The sequence below is a fragment of the Haliotis rubra genome, unplaced genomic scaffold (assembly GCF_003918875.1).
Source record: "Haliotis rubra isolate DU_JTF1 unplaced genomic scaffold, ASM391887v1 Scf2660, whole genome shotgun sequence".
Classification (NCBI taxonomy): domain Eukaryota; kingdom Metazoa; phylum Mollusca; class Gastropoda; order Lepetellida; family Haliotidae; genus Haliotis; species Haliotis rubra.
This window is the reverse complement of record NW_025766737.1, coordinates 1-22473: the sequence shown is the minus strand read 5'-3', so window position 1 is coordinate 22473 and position 22473 is coordinate 1. Positions and strand designations below refer to the sequence as shown.

The 22473-nt window shown below is 41.6% G+C and overlaps 1 pseudogene; it reads right to left on the bottom strand.

Annotated features, from left to right (window-relative positions):
* Positions 1-102: 102 nt before the first annotated feature.
* Positions 103-16674, bottom strand: LOC124280382 (annotated as a pseudogene).
* Positions 16675-22473: the final 5799 nt, after the last annotated feature.

Sequence of the window (22473 nt, the reverse complement as noted above, 5' to 3'; positions counted from 1 at the left end):
TTTTCTTTCATCAGATCAAGGGCTGCCACCAGACTTTTTTCCCAATCATCTTCATGCTAGGAAAGCAAGAGCCCCTTGTATTGAAGTTACACCCATTCTCCGCTAACGTCGTCTTCTATATTCTTCGCTTTCAGCATCTTCAATGCTTAGAAATTCTGGTACCTCATCTGAATCCTCTCCAAAGTGGGTATTTAAATTTTCTTTCAATATAATCAGTGTTTTCTGTCAAACGACCAGTCTGGCCTGTATTCCACCCTTGTATCACCTTTTAATTGTACCATCTCATCCTCCAGCTTCCGAATCACTCCTAAAGAAGCTGATTCACCAAGTGATTTCTATCATTCCTTCTTCGTCTCTGTCCAGAAATGAGAAGAGAGTCAGGCTTATAGATTGATTAACAAGAAACTTGTGAAGGTCTTCTCCACCTGTGAAGCTCTCAAAGTGGCAAAATGTATTCAGGAGGCAGAAGATGACCCTTAGTTCTCAAAGGTAGCCACCTCATGATTTGTCATCAAACTTTTCTCTCAGTTTCACCACTAAGACTTTCACTCTTTTCTAAATACTTTCCATGGCCTTTTTGCAATTTCAATGATCTCAAATTAGCATCTTCATTTCTGATTTTCATTCCTTTCTTCCTTTCATAGTGATCCAACAACTGTTGTTTTGTACACTTGTCCATATGTATCCCACAGGAATGAGTTTTTAGGACTTACTTTTTTGTTGCAATTCTGGCATACTTCTCAGCTTCCAGACCAGTTGCTTGTGTGGATGTTTAGAATCTTGCTATCTGTTGGGCAATCATGTTAGGTCATCAAGTCTTCCTGAAAACTTCAGTGATTAAATTTCAGCAGCTTTGTCAGCTCCTTCAGATTTGTTGATATCCAATATAAGTTGTGAAAACTTGTACAAGTCTTCCACCTTTCTGCATGACCCTTTTGCTTCACAAGATTCTTGGATGATATTCAGCAGTTTGTAAGTGCTACTGTTTTCACAGTCAAATATCGATGAGGAAAGAAACTCAAGCATGATCTCACTGGTCTGAAGGTTATTTTCCTTAGAATGTAGTCAAGGGATTTCCTTTGCTAGGAGATTACTGATCCGGTATTAGTCTTTATATAAGCGTTCCATGGGTACCTCTTTGTGATGATTCATTCACCAAGACATATGCAATGATAAAAGCTCATAGTTGTTTCCCATCCTTTTCCCCTTGATCCAATTTTCTCTAATATTCCAAACTGCATTATCCTTTGCTTTGACCGCATTCCAATGATCGGGTCAAAAGCTTGAAATGGGAATTGTTTTGAAAATCGCTGTCATATGCATTGATCAAGGACAGGAATCTTAGAAGTGTTGATTCCTTTGGTGTCATCAATTTCGCATGAATTCTTTTGACAGTTCTCATGATGTAGGCAGGGTCAAAGTTTGTCTTCAGGATGTTGAACGAAATCAGGAGTTTGGGATCAACCTTTTATCTTCATTGAATTTCTTTTCAGGGAGTCATATTTCTTCTGAAACCATTCCAATTCCCCATTTCTGAAGTTCATGCTTCAGGAGAACCTTAGTGTCCTCATGAGACCTTGTCAGTTTGACACCTCTTTCGACACCACAGGACAACACAGAATACCTTAAAGGATTCTTCATATCTAGAGGCCACTTTTGCCTCTCCTCCAGTTCCAGAATTAACTGATGAACCCTATATCTTCCTCTTCATTGTCGTATGAGAACCAATGGTGGTTTCTTTTGTTGTTGGCTCATCATAATTTCTAAAGTAACTTTGTTATCTGACTTGAAGTTTCACCAGTAATCTTCCTGATTACACAACATCTGTACTTTTCCTTCAGTTCCCAGAGAACTTGCTTTGATGATGTTGTCCCACCTGCACCTGGCTGGTGCATCAGCGTGACTAAATTAACCCGGAAATCTTCGTCATCCCGGTTGGGGTTTCAAGAGCATTTTCAACCTCCCTCTCATGAGATCTTTTGTGTTGATGTCTCTTCAAGACATGATTATCTCTGAACCAGAAATTCATCCAATGGACTTGTCCTCCTCTGAAAATTTCACTTCAAGACTCCTTCGTAATGTTTCTCTGGACTGTTTGTCTTTCAGTTCCTCATTTTCTTCACATTCGGTGCAGCTGAGTATTTCCAGATCATTCATCTCAGTTATGTTCTTTTCCTTTAGAGTACAGAAGGCTCCAGAAGAAGTTGGCAGCTCACATGTTCCTGCCTGTTTTGGATTGATAATGTGTGTGAATGTCGTATTGACATGTCTCCATGGCATCCCAAGAACACATCTGTTCTCAAGAGACTTCTTTGATACAACATGACGCCTTGTCAGTTCCTCCATCCACAAGTTGGCTATCTCCTCAGATTCTGCAATAACCATCCATTGATCCTTAAACTTCAGAATAACTTCATCAGCTGCCTCCAGCAGAACTTCATAGTTCTTGGAGAAAAGAAGAAGAATCAATAGCATACCCTTCCAAGTGGAATGCCTGAATGAAAGAACCTCAAAGCCTCTTTGAAACCTTCAAATCTCTTCTGTTTCCAATCATATGCTTGCATTTCTTCTTTTGAAAGTCCACTGTAGCCATTGCAAAAATCCATGATTTTTCTGTTGACAGCTTTAGAGATTCTAGAACTTTATCTGAGTATTCCTCTGCATTTTGTCAAAGTTATCAGTTGTATGGACTTCATAAACTTGCTCTTTTCATTGACAGAATAGATCCCATTGGAATCACTGGTTGGATCAAAATCAAATATAGCCTTGGAATCAAAATACTGGATGAAAGACAGATTTTCTTCAATATAGCTATGATCCATGGATGTATCCAGTGGACTCATCAGTAAAACTGGATACATTTCATCTTCTATTGTTTCACTGCCACCTGTAAACAGATTCAGAATCTTCTTCCTCAAATCTGGTGGAATATAGGAAGCTGATGATTGGATCTCCTGCTGAAGTCTCAGTTCTGTTATGCTCTTCTTCTTCTTCATGAAATCATAAATTTCTTTTTCAGAAAGCGATTTCACAGTTCCATCAATTAATCTGTACAACTGTTCTTTCTTGGTTTTGTGTCCACCTACAATCTTTCCCCGAACAAAGAAGGCTTCCTCCATCACAACCTTCCCAGTGGGAACAACATCAACCTCCAACACCCAGAGTGGTCTGTCTTGTGACTCAGCATCAGCTACTTCAATAAACTTTGCAGACCGAACTGCCTGAAATGCAATTTCCTGCTGATCTTCATAAAATGCCTCTGCAATCAGTTGCCTGATGGTGTCTTCACACTTCTCTCTGTCAAGATGAATTCCAACAACTTGTCCCTGACCAAGATCAGTAGGCAACGGATTGATGCCAACGTACAGTGTCCCATTGGTTCGGTCATTCATGCAAGCAGATGCAAACATCACTGCTTCTTTGGCAATCCTTCTGTACACATTCTTCTCACCATTTTCAAGTTGCAGGAACTTCTTTACAGGGTTGATCATGTTCTCTCGAGAGTAGCCTGATATTTCCATCAATCTTCCCCTTGTGTATCGATCTGTGGGAGATACAGCTGAATCAAACCGTCTGAAGTGCTCTTTGTAAACAGGTCCAGCTATTGATCCAGCAATGGATCCTGCTGATATGCTACCCACATAATGTTGGCTCGGAACTGCACCAGCTCTTATTTCCACTTTATCCATCACACTACCTGGTGCCATTTGTAGTATAACCTTCTGCTTTGGAATTTCAGTCGTTTGTTCTTTTATCTCCTTAATTTTTAACATCAGTTTACGTCTCTTCCCAAATGAGAGTTCTTTACTGGAGAATTCCTGTTTGAAATCTTCTTCTTTCATTGTCAGAAACACAACTCCATCAATCTCTAATGCTCTGAATTTTTCTGCAAAATCTTCATCAAGATCAAGGCTCTTAAAAATTGGTTTTAGATATGTTATAAGTTCATCAACTGTCAGTGATTCTATATCTTTGAGGTGACTTGGAGGCTCTGAATTGAAAAGAAAATAGCAAAAAATGGTTAGAAGCTGAAAACAATGCAGAAGAGCATGATTCTCAGTTGGTCCTCACAGTTAATTTAAACTTTGTTGTCATGGTGTAATTGAATTTGTATGCCTCTTGGAACAGAATAACAGGACACCATGTCAGATTAATATGAGAGAAAATGATGCAGGTTTCAGACATTTATTTCAATCATGAAGGTAACAAAGCAGAGACATTATCCTGACAAACAACAGAAGCTTTGATTCACCAAAGTCAATCATAGGTTTTCAGTAACACAGAAACACAACTCTTCTCTGTGAATAACACCACGTTATATGCTTCAAAGACTTAAATGAAAAGCTTCGCATGGAACTCCAAACCAACTCCAGGAACAGTCATCATAATGGACAACTGACCCGAGGAAAATACATTTTATGAACTGAGAACATTTACACTCCAGAGCATACATAATTTGTCAATTTGTAATGGTCTTACCATTATTGGTACCAGGCGACTGTACTCCAGCACCACTCTCTTCACCACTACCAGGGCTAGTAGCTGCAGGAACTGTAGTAGTTGGCACCTCAAGTGGTGAAGGTACTTCAGGAACTATTGACTTCTCTTCTTTTGTGCCAAGGTTAAAAAATGTTGGACTCTCTGAGTCAAGGAAATGAATGGTATATGCAGCTCCCCCAGAAGCTAATCTCAGGAAAACCTCTTCAAACTCACAGGGAACAACCTAACGTAGTATTTTCAACATTTTTTAAACTTTTAATATTAACATTTCAGGATGTCAGCTTTACAAATTCAGATAACACCTTTTTAGTATGAAAATCAAACATTTCCAACAAATCTATCAGCAGTTTGATAAGGATACACCTTCTTCTTCTTGCCTGGCTCAAAGATAACTCCCGAGAAGACCTCAATGACAAACTCTTTCAGTTTTTCATCTTTCCAGTCAAAGTTGATGCCTCTCCCCCTGAGTACACGGACAGCATTCCTCACTTCAGGCAAGGTGCAGCTTTTTCCTGCCTCATCGACAAAGTTCTTCAGAAGGATCTCTCTCACCTGGCTATTGATGTCATAGCTGGGCTCATCTTTAACAGAGATGTGCAAATATGATTTAGTCTGCAGTATTGAAATTGGCAATGAGTGAGTGATGTTTGTCAGCAATTTTCTCAAGGGATGATAGTCAACTTGGCTATAACATAGAACAAACTTTATGGATAACAAATGTCATGCTTGACAACGGCACAAGAATACGTATCAAAACGTTGCACTCACATGAATAAAAGAAGTTGTTATACATAAAATTTGTTCTATATTATACTTCCCAACTTCTAAAATGACACTCAAAGAAGTTAACTTGGCTGTAGAAGTCCAGTTTCATCCTTGCCAAACTTCATGATAGATCGGGTTGTAATGTTTCCATTAGTTTTACAATTATGTCCCTTCTATGTACATCAAAAGAAATAACACATAGTACAGTAAAACAAAACCACAAAACATTGGGTTCCACATCCATAAGGACATTTCAGAGACAAGTCCCAATTGTTTTAAGGCCAAATAATGACAGATGATGGAAGACATCACTTCATTACCTCACATTGACCTCCCACGGTCATATTGAAAACAGGTGCCATCGGTAAAGAGAACAAACAAAGAAGTTTCAGCTTCATTAGTCCAGTGGATTTCCATTTCACATAGGGGGTGGTAGGGGTTAGAGCGATCGCTCATCACGCTGAGGACCCAGGTTTGATTACCCACATGGGTACAATGTGTGAATCCCATTGCTGGCGTCCCCGGTCGTGATATTGCTGGAATATTGCTAAATGTGACGTAAAACTAAGCTCACTCACTCACTCTTACCTGTAACATCACTAGCATCCAGCTCTGTCTCCTGCAGTCGATCATAGATGTATTTCTGATGCTTCTTAACAACACCAAGAAACCATTTATAGGCATTTAGGCTTGCTGGTTTGTGTTTCAAGATACGCAGCAGTTTCTCATTCTTGTCAACATCAACTGGCTCATATTTCACCCTCTGTTCATCTTCATCTGTCAGTATATCATCCGAACAGGACCTGAGGTCATCGAGGAGGTAGACAGCGGCCAGTTCCTTCCTCAGATAATCCCAGTTCTTTTGGATCTTTGCCCAGTCTTTTTTGTCCATCCTGTTTGTCCACTACAGATAGAATATGTCATATGGTTGAGTGAGCAATGAATGAAAGATATATTTCATTCAATCATATCAAAACTTTCATAAATTAAGCAATCAGTTTTTTAAATAATTGTTACCTCGAATAAGTGAGGTGGACTGGCCACTCACATGTATAACCATTTCGTATTTTGACAGAACAAATTAGTCAGGCATCAGTTACCTCCCCTTAATGACTTGCTTCCCCAGTCACTTCTCAATGAGACGGTTTTGCTCAGTTTTGAAGAGAGTAAACATGTTTCAACACAATAACAAACGGGTGTGCGTTGTTGTGCCTCGAAAGCTGCATATATATTTTGAATCTGCGATGAATGAGCTTTCAGAAAATACGAAAAGTAAGTTTCTGAAAAATATGCACATAGTTGAAATTCGCTGTTCAAACTTGTCAAATTTGCTTAAATTTTACACATTTTTGTCAGAATTTGACTATTTAATGTTTTCTTTTTTTGTTATCATTCATGTCAATCAATAACTTGAACACCTATCAATGACTGTAGCAAATTTTGTTTCATTATATTCATAAATAACACTTTTAAACGCGTTTTTGTGTGACATGTAGAATTTCCCTGTCTGGGATCAGGCAGTCACGCGAATGTGTGAACCCCTCTCAGGTAGTCACTTGTACACGTAACGGGGGACCATCTCAAGTACACGTTACATCTTTTACTGATAAAAAGCCAATTTTTTAAATTAAAAATTAGACTTGATAATGACATAGCATCGTATCCTGATGGTCTGGATCACTGGACAGTCACATCCAGACAATGATAATGAAATGTTCAGGATATCATTAAAGGAGAAACCTCTGTCCTTACAGAGGGGTGGATCAACAGACTCAGGAGTTAGAGTATGACTAATAGCACAAAGTTGCATGGGTGATGTCAAAGTAGCAGTAAACAAAGTATATCTTGGTAAGGTTTACATGTGTTTCTGTTTGCTGCTTGAAACTAGTGTCACAGCATGATGTTTTACAATGTGTATCAGTCATGTGTCAAAATGAGACAGGCAGATTTTGATCTGGAAATAACAAATTGTTTTTACAGCATTTTCAGGAATACTGTATATAGGTAGAGAACATGCCAGCACCACCACCCAATCAGAACACGGCATTACCAGACACAGCAACACCACCCAACCAGCACAAAGCATTACTAGACACACATCATCCCAAGACATGATCAGCAACACCACCCAACCAGCACACATCATCCCCAGACACAGCAACACCAGACCTAACCAGCACACATCATCCCCTAGACACACATCATCCCCAGACACAGCAACACCACCCAACCAGCACACATCATCCCCAGACACAGCAACACCACCCAACCAGCACACATCATCCCCAGACACACATCATCCCAAGACACAGCAACAACACCCAACCAGCACACATCATCCCCAGACACAGCAACACCACCCAACCAGCACACATCATCCCTAGACACAGCAACACCCGGCCCAACCAGAACACACATCATCCCCTAGACACAGCAACACCACCCAACAAGCACACCATCATCCCTAGACACAGCAACACCACCCAACCAGCTACACATCATCCCTAGACACAGCAACACCACCCAACCAGCACACATCATCCCTAGACACAGCAACACCACCAACCCAGCACACATCATCCCAGACACAGCAACACCACCCACCCAGCACACATCATCCCCAGACACAGCAACACCGCCCAATCCAGCACACACATCATCCCAGACACTTGCAACACCACTGTGTCAAATTCAGCAGACAGCATCACTAGACACAGCAAATATCACCCAACCAGAACAATAAATAGCATCCCAGACACAGCAACACCACCCAACCAGAACACATCATCTCCCAGACACAGTAACACCACCCAACCAGCACACATCATTCCCAGACACAGCAACACTCACCCAGCCAGCACAGATCATCCCAGCCACAGCAACATCTACCAACCAGCACACATCATCCCTAGACACAGCATCACCAGACCAGCACACAACTCTGAACTTACTTTTTATTTTCTTTGTCCTCAGACACAAATACTGTCTTAGCACAGCATTTTCAGGAAACAGGATGTACAATATCCTTTTGAGAAGCCAGGATTACCAATCACCAGAAAATAGCATCACCTTACACACACCACCACCAACCCAAAACACAGCATCAGCAGAGACACCACCTCCCATCCAATACAGAAATACAGCTCCACCAGACACAGCAACACTCCAGCCCACAACACAGCATCACCAGACACACCACCACCACCCACCCAGAATACAGCACCACCAGACACAGCAACACCACCTAGAACACACATCACCTACACACCCACCACCCAGAATACAGCATCACTCAGACACACCATCACCACCCAAGAACACAACATCACTAGACACACCACCACCCACCCAGAACACAGTATCACCAGACACACCAACACCCACCCAGAACACAGCATCACTAGACACAATTCACCATTCCACCACAAAATACAGACACTTTGTTTTCAACACAACATCACAGCATCACCAGACACACACCACCATCCACCTCAGAATATATGTTAATCACAAGACAGCCAGGACACACCATCACCTTAACCAGAACACAGCATCATTAGACACAGGATTTCACCATCTCACCCAGAAAATAGCATCATTAGACACATCACACACCCAGAACACAACACAGCCACACCAGACACACCATCACCCACCCAGAACACAGCATCACTAAATACACCACCATTCACCCATACCACAGCATCACTAGACACACCATCATCCAACCCAGAACACAACATCACTAGACACACCATCACCCACCCAGAACACAGCATCACTAGACACACCATCACCATTCACCCAGAACACAGCATCACTTTGACACACCACCATTCACCATCCAGAACACAGCATCACTAGACACACCACCATTCCACCCAGAACACAGCATCACCAGACACACCATCACCCACCCAGAACACAGCATCACTAGACACACCACCATCCACCCAGAACACAGCATCACTAGACACACCACCATCCACCCAGAATACAGCATCACCAGATACAGGTCCACCCACCCAAAATACAGCATCACCAGACACACCACCACCACCCAACCCAGAACACAGCATCACTAGACACACCACCTCCCATCCAATACAGATTACAGCACTCCACCAGACACAGCACACACCACCCACAACACAGCATCACCAGACACACCACCACCACTCCACCCAGAATACAGCACCACCAGACACAGCAACACCCACCCAACCAGGCACAGCATCCCCAGACACAGCAACACCACCCAACCAGCACACATCATCCCTAGACACAGCAAATACCACCCCAACCAGCACACATCATCCCTAGACACAGCAACACCACCCAAACCAGCACACATCATCCCAAGACACAGCAACACCACAACCAGCCAGGACACATCATCCCAGACACAGCAACACACCCAACCAGCACACATCATCCCCAGACACAGCACACTCACCCAACCAGCACACCAACCAGACACAGCAAATACCTGTTTCTTGTCCTCAGAACAAACTGTGTCACAGCATTTTCAGGAACAGGATATTTATGTTTTGAGAAGCCAGGATTACCAATCACTCAGAAAATAGCATCATTAGACACAGCACCGCCCAACCCACCCAGAAAATATCATCATTAGACACATTACCACCCACCCAAAACAGCATCACCAGACACACCATCACCCACCCAGAACACAGCATCACTAGACACACCATCGACCACCAAGAACACAATCATCACTACAGAACACCACCATCCACCCAGAATATAGCATCACTTCAGACACACCACCATCCACCCAGAACACAGCATCTCTAGACACACCATCACCCACCCAGAACACAGCATCACTTGACACACCATCACCCACCCAGAACACAACACCACTACATACACCACCATCCACAACAACATGAACACAGCATCACTAGACACACCACCATTCACCCAGAACACAGCATCACCAGACACACCATCACCCACCCAGAACACAGCATCACCGGGACACACCATCACCAACCCAGAACACAGCATCACTAGACACACACCATCACCCACCCAGAACACAGCATCACCAGACACACCATCACCAACCAAGAACACAGCATCACCAGACACACCATCACCCACCATGAAAACAGCATCACTAGACACACCACCATTCACCCAGAACACAGCATCACTAGACACACCATCACCCACCCAGAACAAAGCATCACTAGACACACCATCACCCACCCAGAACACAGCATCACCAGACACACCATCACCAGCCCAGAACAAAGCATCACTAGACACACCATCATTCACCCAGAACACACAGCATCACTAGACACACCATCACCAACCCAGAACACAGCATCACTAGACACACCATCACCCACCCAGAACACAGCATCACCAGACACACCATCACCAACCAAGAACACAGCATCACCAGACACACCATCACCCACCCATGAAAACAACATCACTAGACACACCACCATTCACCCAGAACACAGCATCACCAGACACACCATCACCAACCAAGAATACAGCATCTCTAGACACACCATCACCCACCCAGAACACAGCATCACTTGACACACCATCACCCACCCAGAACACAAACACCACTACATACACCACCATCCACACACAGAACACAGCATCACTAGACACACCACCATTCACCCAGAACACAGCATCACCAGACACACCATCACCCACCCAGAACACAGCATCACCAGACACACCATCACCCACCCAGAACACACCATCACTAGACACACCATCACCCACCCAGAACAAAGCATCACCAGACACCATCACCAACCAAGAACACAGCATCATCAGACACACCATCACCCACCATGAAAACAGCATCATCTAGATACACCACCATTCACATAGAACACAGCATCACTAGACACACCATCACCCACCCAGAACAAAGCATCACTAGACACACCATCACCCACCCAGAACACAGCATCACCAGACACACCATCCACCAACCCAGAACAAAGCATCACTAGACACACCATCACCCACCCAGAACACAGCATCACCAGACACACCATCACCCACCCAGAACACAGCATCACTAGACACATTACCACCCAGCCAAAATACAGCATCGCCAGACACACCATCACCAAACAAGAACACAGCATCACCAGACACACCATCACCCACCATGAAAACAACATCACTAGACACACCACCATTCACCCAGAACACAGCATCACCAGACACACCATCACCAACCCAGAACACAGCATCACTAGACACACTATCACCCACCCAGAACACAGCATCACCAGACACACCATCACCCACCCAGAACAAAGCATCACTAGACACATCACCATCCACCCAGAATACAGCATCACCAGACACACCACCATCCAACCAGAATACAGCATCACCAGATACAGGACCACCCACCCAAAATACAGCATCACTAGACACACCACCATCCACCCAGAACACAGCATCACCAGACCCACACCACCTCCCACCCAACCCAGAATACAGCACCACCAGACACAATGACACCCACCCACAACACAGCATCACCAGACTCACCACCACCACCCACCCAAAATACAGCACCACAAGACACAGGAACACCACCCAGAACACAGCACCACTAGACACACCACCAACCACCCACTCAGCAGACACCACCACTTTTCACCACCACCACCCACCCAGAATATAGCACCACTAGACACAGCAACACCACCGACTCACAACACAGCATCACTAGACACACCACCATCCACCCAGAACACAGCATCACTAGACACACCATCGCCATCCACAAAGAATATAGCATCATTAGACACACCACCACCCAGAACACAGCACCACTAGGTACACCATCGCCATCCACCCAGAATACAGCACCACTTGACACACCACTACCCAGAACACAGCATCACTAGACACACCACCACCCAGAACACAGCATCACTAGACACACCATCGCCATCCACCCAGAATACAGCACCACTTGACACACCACTACCCAAAACACAGCATCACTAGACACACCACCACCCATCCAGAACACAACGTCATTAGACACACCACCACCGCCCAACCAGATTACAGCATCACTAGACACAGCACCACCATCCACTCAGCACACAGCACCACTAGACATAGACTAATGCTTAGTCTCTGAATATATATAATTTTGATAGTAACAAACAAGCCCATTTAAATTGATAAGGAGCCCCAGGGAGACCAGAGATTGAACCTGAGGAAATCTAGACTTGCTTTATTTTATGGCTTTAGCACTGCAGATAGGGCTTGGCAGTAGGGAAAATAATACGGTTCAGGGACTGTGAGACAGACTACACTAGACACAGCACCACCACCCTCAGTACACAGCATCCGCAAAATGTTAAAATGTCAGAGGATATAATTTTACAATCAAATCAAAATATCATTGATCTCTGACAATACTGAAGTGATATCTACAGTCCATATATTACAACTAATCCACAAATATTACCTAGAAATAAGGACTTGCTTCACTAAGTGATGCTCAACAAAACTTTAGGATGATGAAAGACTCCTCCCCAATCTGACTTCTGACCCGGTATTTGCTGCCTCTTGACCTGTTTTGGTAATCTATGCCTGATTAGAGCCCTAATGGTCCACCCCAAATATACAACAAATGTGTGCGAAAGATTCCAAAATTTAACATTTTCCAATTCATGTTAACATCTTGATAACTAAAAGATAACATGGTCAAGCTATCCTTGTATATACAGTCAAATCGATGAGTCGAATCGCTGGGGACCAAATAATAAATTCAACTTATCCATTTTATTACCGGACATAGGTAATAATGTCTATGGGGGCAGAAAAAGATGATCCAGTCCTAATTCCTCCCGCCCTAAGCATTTGTTTATCCTAATGATTTCCATATCACTAATAGGGGCACCTTATCAGTTTCCAGTCTGATTAAGCACAGACAGTGATTTCCGTAAAATCACTAAATCTGCCTTTTTGAACTCACCCGTCAATGGCAGAAAGGTGTGAGCCAGCTGGTTTTGTTAATTGGATCAGTTTGCTGCACCAATCAACTTCTCATTGACAGACTTTGGCTTATGTATACAAGATTGCTGTTGTTTGAAACTTATGGGACCAAATTTCCTTTTTAAGTCGTATTGTATTTATGGAGAGCGAATTAGTGTAACCCGGAATCAAATGATGACAACTATAACAGGGAATGGTCGGGACCGACAGGTACTTGAGTTATGCATAATATTGAGTTTGACTGTGTAATTGATTACAGGATCAGTAAACAAGAACATCCTTCAATACCTCATTTTTCATTATGCATTGAATGTCATATGTAAAAATGTCAAAATAAATAAGAAATTAACAAAAATCCCAAGTTTGAACAAATATATCCAATAAAGCCCAAGTATATGAGGCAAGTGTAGAGTATTTCAGTCTCTGGGCTTGTTTTATTATATTTAATATAGAAAATTTAAGAACTGCTTGTTTCTGTAACATATACCTTCATATCAAAGATTAAATGTGAGTCCATTTAAAGGGAATACAATGTGTTAGCATTACCATGAATTAAATTCCAGTTCCAAGTGGCGGACGGATGGTAGCCTAGTGGTTAAGGTGTTTGTTCATTACACACAAAAAGAAACAGGGTTTGATTCCCCACATGGTGCAATGTGTGAAGCCGATGTCTGGTGTCCCCCACCATGATGTTTCTGGAATGCTGCTAAAACTGGCATAAAGCATAACTCACTCACTCCAGGATTCCAAATTCCTATGGAAGACAAATTTGGAGAAAAACATTCGTTTCAGGGTCTGCATGAGAGACTACCCTCTTAAGGTCTTTGTGTAACTATTCACTGAACTTTCGTGATCCATCGACTGGCGAGACATGTATCTTATTGGAACATGCCAGTATTCGTTTCACTGGCATGAAAATTGTGTCATCGATGATATCATGCATAAACTATTGTAATGATCGAGAAGGTCATGTAATTTCTTCTACAAAACTATTCACAACCTCAAATTTTCATCTTAGAGCTGAATTTAGAATATTTCTTTCAACTATTATCTATATATTGGTATGAAATAATGTGAAGTAATAAATTGTCTGTTATTGAGTCCAAGATCAGATGCCACATGACCATAGAAGTTAACCCCATCAGCATGCTGACAAGGGGATGTCATCTGTAGGTTAACTCCACACCGTGTGGCATTTACATGCATCTCTGTTTCAAAATTTGTTAAATATCTATCAAAATACAAGAAGCGGGGATTACATGATCCATTAAAATGTTTGGGGAGCTTATTGTGGACAAATTCTGTTGAACATTACAAGCAACAAACAATTCTTGTTTTAAAAATACAGATATTGTATGTGCTTGAAAGACCACTTGTTCTCAAACCCAGCATGTCTGATGTCAAGGGGAGATAACTCCAAATAGAATCTCATATAAGACAAAAGACTTAACAATAAGTTCCAAGAAAATCCAGTATTCGTGAGTCTACTATATTTCTGCTGTGGTCAAGACAGGTTGCCAGACATAAAGTTCAGATTTTAGATTTTGTTGTCTGATGCTGTACTAAACAATATGACAGCAGTAACAAAAAATCAAATATGGACCAGACAGTCCAGTGTTTAATATCATGAGTATTGATCTATTCATTTGGAAGATAACAATTAAACAATTATTAAACAATGCAGCAGCCCTGTTATCTTAATCCCGTTAGTCAGTTCATACCCATTTATATCATTGATGGGAAAAATATTAAAAATCACTGGCATGAAAATTGTGTCATCGATGATATCATACATAAACTATTGTAATGAAATATTGTTTAAATTTACTCACAAAATACACAGTGTTAGGTCATCATTCATAAGAACTATTTCTAAATAATATTCAGGACACTATTTAGTAATCCATGCATAAAAAGTGTCACTACTAACCAATGATGTGAAATTTGCTGATTTCTTAAACAATCTTTTTACAATTTTCCTCAAATTTATATTGCTGATATCCATTGATATTTTTCATCATAATTATTGATCTCTAGAGATCTATATTGATATAGTGTTAGGCTAGGGGGCTTGAACTGTCTCTACTGCTACCCTGTGAACATGGTTTTCACTCTATCATATACAATAAGCATACATATTTTGTGTATTTATCTCTTATAAACCAGGCAATGGATATTAATCATATCTATAGCACATAATATCCTATAAGTTGCTTCTTAGGTGACATTACTTGGATACTGGATATGCTTATGTTTCTCTAAGCAAAGTGACTAACGTCAAATGCCCTGAGTCAACTATAACATAAGGAATAATGAGTGAGTGAGTTGAGTTTTTATGCCCCTTTAGCAATATTCCAGCAATATAGCGATTGGGGTACACCAAAATGGGCTTCACATATTGTACCCAAGTGGGAATCAGACCAAGGTCTTAGAAGTGACAAAGAGTCAGCGGCTTTAACCACTAGGCTACCCCACCAACCCTAAAGAAAAAGATTACAATATATGGATTGAACCACTTCTTTATTACAGCTGAGAACAACTTGTTTCGGTGTAGGGTCTAACTCCCTTATCATGCATGATGGAGTACATCAGGAAAGTAGGAACAGGGGGAGGGGGCCTTGGGGGTGGGGTTTAGCCCCACTTTTTTCAATTGAGGAAACCATATCTACCTTACCATAACTACAATTTCATTTTGATTTTCAATACTTTTGATAAACCATCCCCTCTCAAACTGTTCCCGCCACTGGCCCCTGCATGGATGATGTTTGTCATGCAAAAATTGATATTTATGATGTTGGAACCTTAGTAAACACCGAAATGTAAAACCTCATGGTATCTAGAGACCTTGTCCATCGTTTTATATATTATTTATCACTCCGTTGTTACAACAACTTCTAAATGACTGATGATGTTGGCCATAACTGGGTGATCTGCATCATCGCATCACGACAAGCATTTTACCACCTCACCCACAACCCCAATCCTAATCCCTGTCAATCTCAGCCTCCATGATAGGGATGGAACACTGTCACTGGGGCTAACAAATGCTCAGTTTTTCCATGAGAACAGTTACGGGGATTTTTCCAGAATTATGAAACGCATGAACCTTTTTACTAATTGATTAGTTTTGCATATGATATTTGATGTATCTGTCAGTTTTCCGTTTGCGTAATCTACTGTACGCTGCAGCATACAGGCTAAATGCCGCAATACAGGAAGACCGGTATGGATTTTGTGAGACATATCGATAAAGTAGTTACTACGCCGGCTGGGGGTTTTGCTCTCACTATCTCGAGCAGATTCTGATTGTTATATCAAAATGACACCATCGCACGCACACACACGTTGAACTCAGCCGCTCGCTGGTACAACACGCTAACATCAACATTTTAATGCATCGACAAGAGCGCTATCTTCCGATCTGTTACTGATCACCATAATTTTGTTGAAGAGAAAGTAGAGAACTCCGCAGCATCGTTCTGGTTTTCCACCACGTCGTCTTTAGAAAACGGCTGTATTTTTAGACTTCTTGTACTTTCCAACTTTCAATTTGTTTCCAAAGCAGTTGAAAGTTCCCTTGTTCTCTTTTGCGTGAAAGCGCATAGCTGGTGATAGTATTTCACTGCGCGAACGCATCGTGACATTCATACCACGTAGTATTCAAGCTTCGCCTTCATTTCCAAAACTAAAGGTATGGCCCGGTTCTCGCTCCATTAGCTGCCTGCATTATCTACGGGCGGTTGCACACTCCAGATGAACCGTACCGAAGCAAAAGACGCCGCTGAGGGATCAGTGTAGTAGCAATTTCCACTGATCTGACTTAAAATTGTTTGGCGACTCTCAGGACGATATATATTCCAACTACATGAGCGGCGGTCTATGGCCGTGATCCCGACTTTGAAGACCAGAAAATCCAGTGATTGACATCATGAAGGCATCGATCCATTCATTTGAGGATATGATGACATGCGCCCTCCGTCTTGCAAGAAAGCTGACAAAATGTGTTCCGGTTATTTTTAAAGGAATATATGTCGGTCACATATATTTATTGATGTATTGTGCTGTGTGAGGATCCCTGTTAATCGAGAGCCTTACCTAATCCGGCCCACCATTTCTATATTCGTCCTTCGGTTTGTTTTATTTATTGTTTAACGCCGCGCCTCAGCAATAGCCCAGCTATAGAGTGGTGTATTCAATGGTTTTACAGAATCTATAGCTGGAATGTGGGGGTAGCTCTGTAAGTTAAAAGCGTTAGCTCGTCGCATAAATGCCCGGGTTCGATTCCCAATGTCTGAAGCCCATTCCTGGTGTCCCTCACTGTGATATTGCTTCAAAAGCGGCGTAAAACCATACTCACTCCTCCCTCACCTATAACTTAATGCCCCGCCATTGTCTTTAAGAAACCTACCTATCACAATAATATACTGAGTGTCCTTAGGCACTTTGATGGGGTATAGGGTTTTATCAAGAGAATATAGACATGTTTGTATATTCTCTGAGTTCAGTTAAAAGTTGTGTTATCTAAATCCTAAATCCCACAGTGCTGACAATATAAAATGAAATATCAGCGAAAACATTATCGCTTGACCATCGGCGCAGCCATGTACGGAGTCAGCTGCCTGCGTGTAATTAACCCTAATTAACAGCTTTAGAGTATGGCCGGTTGGCCACGGAAGTTTAACATTGTGGGTGAGAGTGCATGCTGGATACTGCAGGATTGACCACCCATGTATCGTTATACGCGATACGGGGCAGCCCTGACAGTCCAGTAATTATGATGTTATAGACAATGAATTCTGAATGTAACGGGACTTAGCGACCTCGGACAGCAGCGGCTAGGCGAAAGGTGGGCTGACGATCGCCTCTGTGATGCTGCCTGGCGTGTTGCTGCTATCATATAATTGCATGTAGGTTGACGAAGATAAAGCTCTGTCACGTGACGACTCGTCACGTATGATACAATTAAATTATATATATATACTAGATATTGTATATATAAGTTTTCATCTGTTTCATTTTTTACTCACACCAGGTACCATAAGGGATAGAATAATTCCTTGGTTTTGAGATCCCCTTAGCAAAGTGTGAGTGATGAGTATATTTTATACAAAATAATGCGTGAAGCGCATCCTAAAAATCTATTAATGCCAGTTTGTTCTGACTGCAGAATAAGCTCGTTTGTGTGCAAACAAAATTAAATGTCAGGTCACGTGTTTTAAGCGTTACCCCAAATACAACGCATGTGACATTGCAAAAAGTAAAACCCAAAATATAGAGATATATCAAAAATATAATTTTAATGGGAAGCTTGTTTTGATAATCCAGAATACTTATCACTGAAAGATGTATGGCGGGTAGACTAATGCTTTGTTCATATAAACAAAGGAATTTCATATTTCTGAAAGGAAGGGCCCAGTGAGGAGGAAAATCTAGACTTTGCTTCATTAGGTTGTCTTCAGCTACAGTGAAGGCTGGGTGGAAGGAGTAAAAATAATATTTAGGGAACTATATACCGAAATGACTTCCCTGCATCTTTTTTTGCAGTTGGGCCACATATCTTTAATCCAACAAACTCAGCAATCTTCGAGCAGTATATTATGTAATCCACATATCGCTCAGCTGAATCATTCTGCATCATGCACTAGAAAAACGACGACTGTTTCACATACTTAGACGTCCCGCGGGAATACTGTCAGGAGCCAAATCCAGCTCAAGTCATCACTTTTACTGGCAATTGCTTCCACTCACATACACAGGGGCGTGTCTCGCTTAGAAACAGCGTTAGAAAGACATCTAGGTGCATATACCCTACCCTAGTACTATATATAAAGGAAAAGGGATGTACCATCGAAACCACTCCCTCCTCAATCAAAGTTCGACTTTCACCATGTAAAATATTTCGAAAGTCTCAATCGAGGCCTACGGATCTGGAAAGCTAGATGATTTCCACCTACAAGAATGAGCTATAAATGGTCACAATCGGGATGAATTATTTCAAAGCGATTATACGCCACGACTCACCCGAAAACAGCTACCTCCACAATTCCAAGCCAAAATCATGGATCAGCCAGGAGACAGCGAAACTCACCTTTTAAATTCGTTTATTAATTCCAACCACGTTGACAGCACCTATCTTGCGCTAGACTCGACCGGTGGCCATATTCCACGGGTCTAAAGGAAACTGATTGCAACATCTACATATCATTTCCTCCTCGAGAAGTAAGCGGGCATTTTCTCGAAAATCATCGGCAATCGTACTCACTTGTCGGCCATAGATGACCTTGAGCATTAGATGACAACCAGTGGTAACATCTAGTTCCCTTTGCTTGTTGTTTAACGCCGCACTCGACAATATGGTCCAAGCTTTTGGCGACTGATCAATCGATTGCGTAGATCGATGCTACGCAGTTAAGGATGAGAAGACATCATCAAACCAAGCCAGTGATACTCTCCACCCCGATCAATTAGTCGCCTCTTACGACAAGCACTGGCTGCTAAAGATCAATTCAAACCGGGATCTTCACGGATGATAACACCACGGCGCTAGAACTATCTTAAGTCTGTGTTAGAGTATGGGAGTTCAATCGTCGTAGAGCTAAGATCCTTATCCGCAAGAATACCCTGGTTTTCCATAGCTTAACGGTCAATATATGAAACAGGTAGTAGTATACAATACAATATTACAAAAGGTATTTGTGGTGAATAACAGTCTGGATGATTAGAGTTCTCAAGAAGCTATCCTGATATCGTTTTCTATGACCCAATATCTTTGGTTATTATTGAAATTGTCTTGACCCTTTAGAAATGCCAGCATAAAGAGAACTAACGCACGGTCTCTCTCTCTCTCTCTCTCTCTCTCTCTCTCTCTCTCTCTCTCTCTCTCTCTCTCTCTCTCTCTCTCTCTCTCTCTCTCTCTCTCTCTCTCTCTCTCTCTCTCTCTCTCTCTCTCTCTCTCTCTCTGTGTTTTTAACATCGATATAAATAAAATGTTTATATACCTTTTTCTTACACGTTAAACACTGACCCCGTTCAGGAAAGACAGAATACACCTGCAAGTTAAAACACAGTGACTGTATCATGGTGGATTTTATCCTTAATGATTTCTACCGTGGCACTGACAGATTAACTGCAGTAACAAAACCATCACCATTAGTGATGTTCCTAGTAAATCATCATCACATTAGTGATGTTCTAAAAAATAATAAAAATAATCATCATTATCATAATGAGTGAGTGAAATGCCAGCACAATTGTAACATTATTCCAGCCACATGGCGGCGGTGGTATGTAAAAATAATCGAGTCGAAACTACCAGTTATTTTTTCGAGACGCTGGTGCTATGCTAAGTATAGAGGTCAATGTATGAGCAATCAGAGTGGCCTTGTCACAGGTTAAACAGTGGGAATGCCAAGACAACTCGTGAAGACCCAGGTAACCAAGTGTCATTGACATGATTTATACATCCTTTGAAAAGGCGAGCATATTATTATTATTAATGAAATTCAAATGAAAAACAACAATATTTTTAAAAACTCATTTTAACCCACTGGTTCAGTTGTTCAAATTGGTTTCTAAGTTGTTTTAGTTGTGTTATATTATTTAAAGTGCATTGATTACCTGTTATAAAATAGCCATGTTGAATGTTGGTAGAAGTTGGCTCATGAGCTGAGGTAAAGTAGAACCATACTAAAGAGGCATAGCACTGCCATACAATTTTGCGGAACAGGATTCCTGCATATCTTATAACCTTAAGGACTAAACCTTGTCCAGGTTTCAAAGTTAAACCAGATAATGACAGACTTTTTCCCCAACTTTAAATTTCGATTCATTAAAGTTCCCCGTGTTTACGACAACGCGGCCGTTTTTTTAGCACTGACGGGATCATGGTGTAATCTGCTGTCGACGAATCGTGTCGAGGTTCATCGTAACGGATATCGGCCAGTGTTGGTACCTCACATAGGATAAAATTTCATCATTGACAATGGCAAACTGGACATCAGGATCTTGAAGGCAGTCGCTTCTCACCAGCGTTGCTAAAGGATTTGTAAATATTCAAAGATGAATCTTTCTTGTTTCTTTTATTACCTGGAAGATGAAGAGGAAGAATGGATAATTGCAGTGTTGTTATAACATGCGAAAATCTCTGCATTCGTGAAGGCATGCTTGGAAACCATAGCCAATTTCTAGGTAAACGAATTAGTGATTTGTATATATCAAATATAGACCAAAATCCATTGAAACGGATCGAGCATTGCTTTTTTGTTCAGCTTGGAACTATGTTGCATTGACGTTCATAATGAAATTTGAAAGTTGTTTTGCTCAAAAATGTTTTTAGCAAATAGTGATAGAAAAAGTAGACCGTACAAAATGATAAAATAACTAGATGTATTTTTCTGTGCTGTGGTCTATATATTACGTTAAAACAACCTGTTGAACTCGTGGTAGAAGAAAAATATCAATTAGCATACAAAATATGGTGCAGGTATGTAGTACCGCTATAATATCGAGACTCAGTCATCCAGTCGGTAGAGATTAGTAGAAATGCTTCAGATCAGACGTGTCACGGACTAGTGAGAACATTGAGTTACCAATAAAAGACGTTCTAACGATATCCGGGTGTGACCGTTCTACAGAAGCGGTCCTGAATTGGGAGAGTTCATCTATACGGTGTTAATCTGTGTCTGTCTTACCTGCGTTGCATGTCCGTAACCGGGTGGGGCCGGGCAGCCATGGTTTGGAGGAGGTTGTGAACCTGACTGTTTGAAGGCGTCCCCTGGAGGGAGCGACAAGGGATCCCGGGAGAACTCAGTATAGCGCTCCTGAAAAGTGGGTAAAATGTCATGCACAGAGACTTTCTGCGTTAAACACAGATTGTGGCACTTATGCGTGAAATCAGTGTCTGTATGCCGCTTTGCTATGTCACGTCGTACATCACATTTCAAAACAATATTTTTACATCTTTAAACTTGGGTGAGATCTCAAATTTTTAAATGTCAGTCTACAGCCTAAAATAGTCATGTTAACTGCGTTAGTTCTATCATTTGGACTGGTAATTATGTTTAAAGTATGAGAACACTTATTAGACAATACTTAAATGTTCTCTCAAAATGACAAAGATCTTTACATAAACTGCAATTAGGTATAGTCTTCGAAAGCTAGTAAATTACC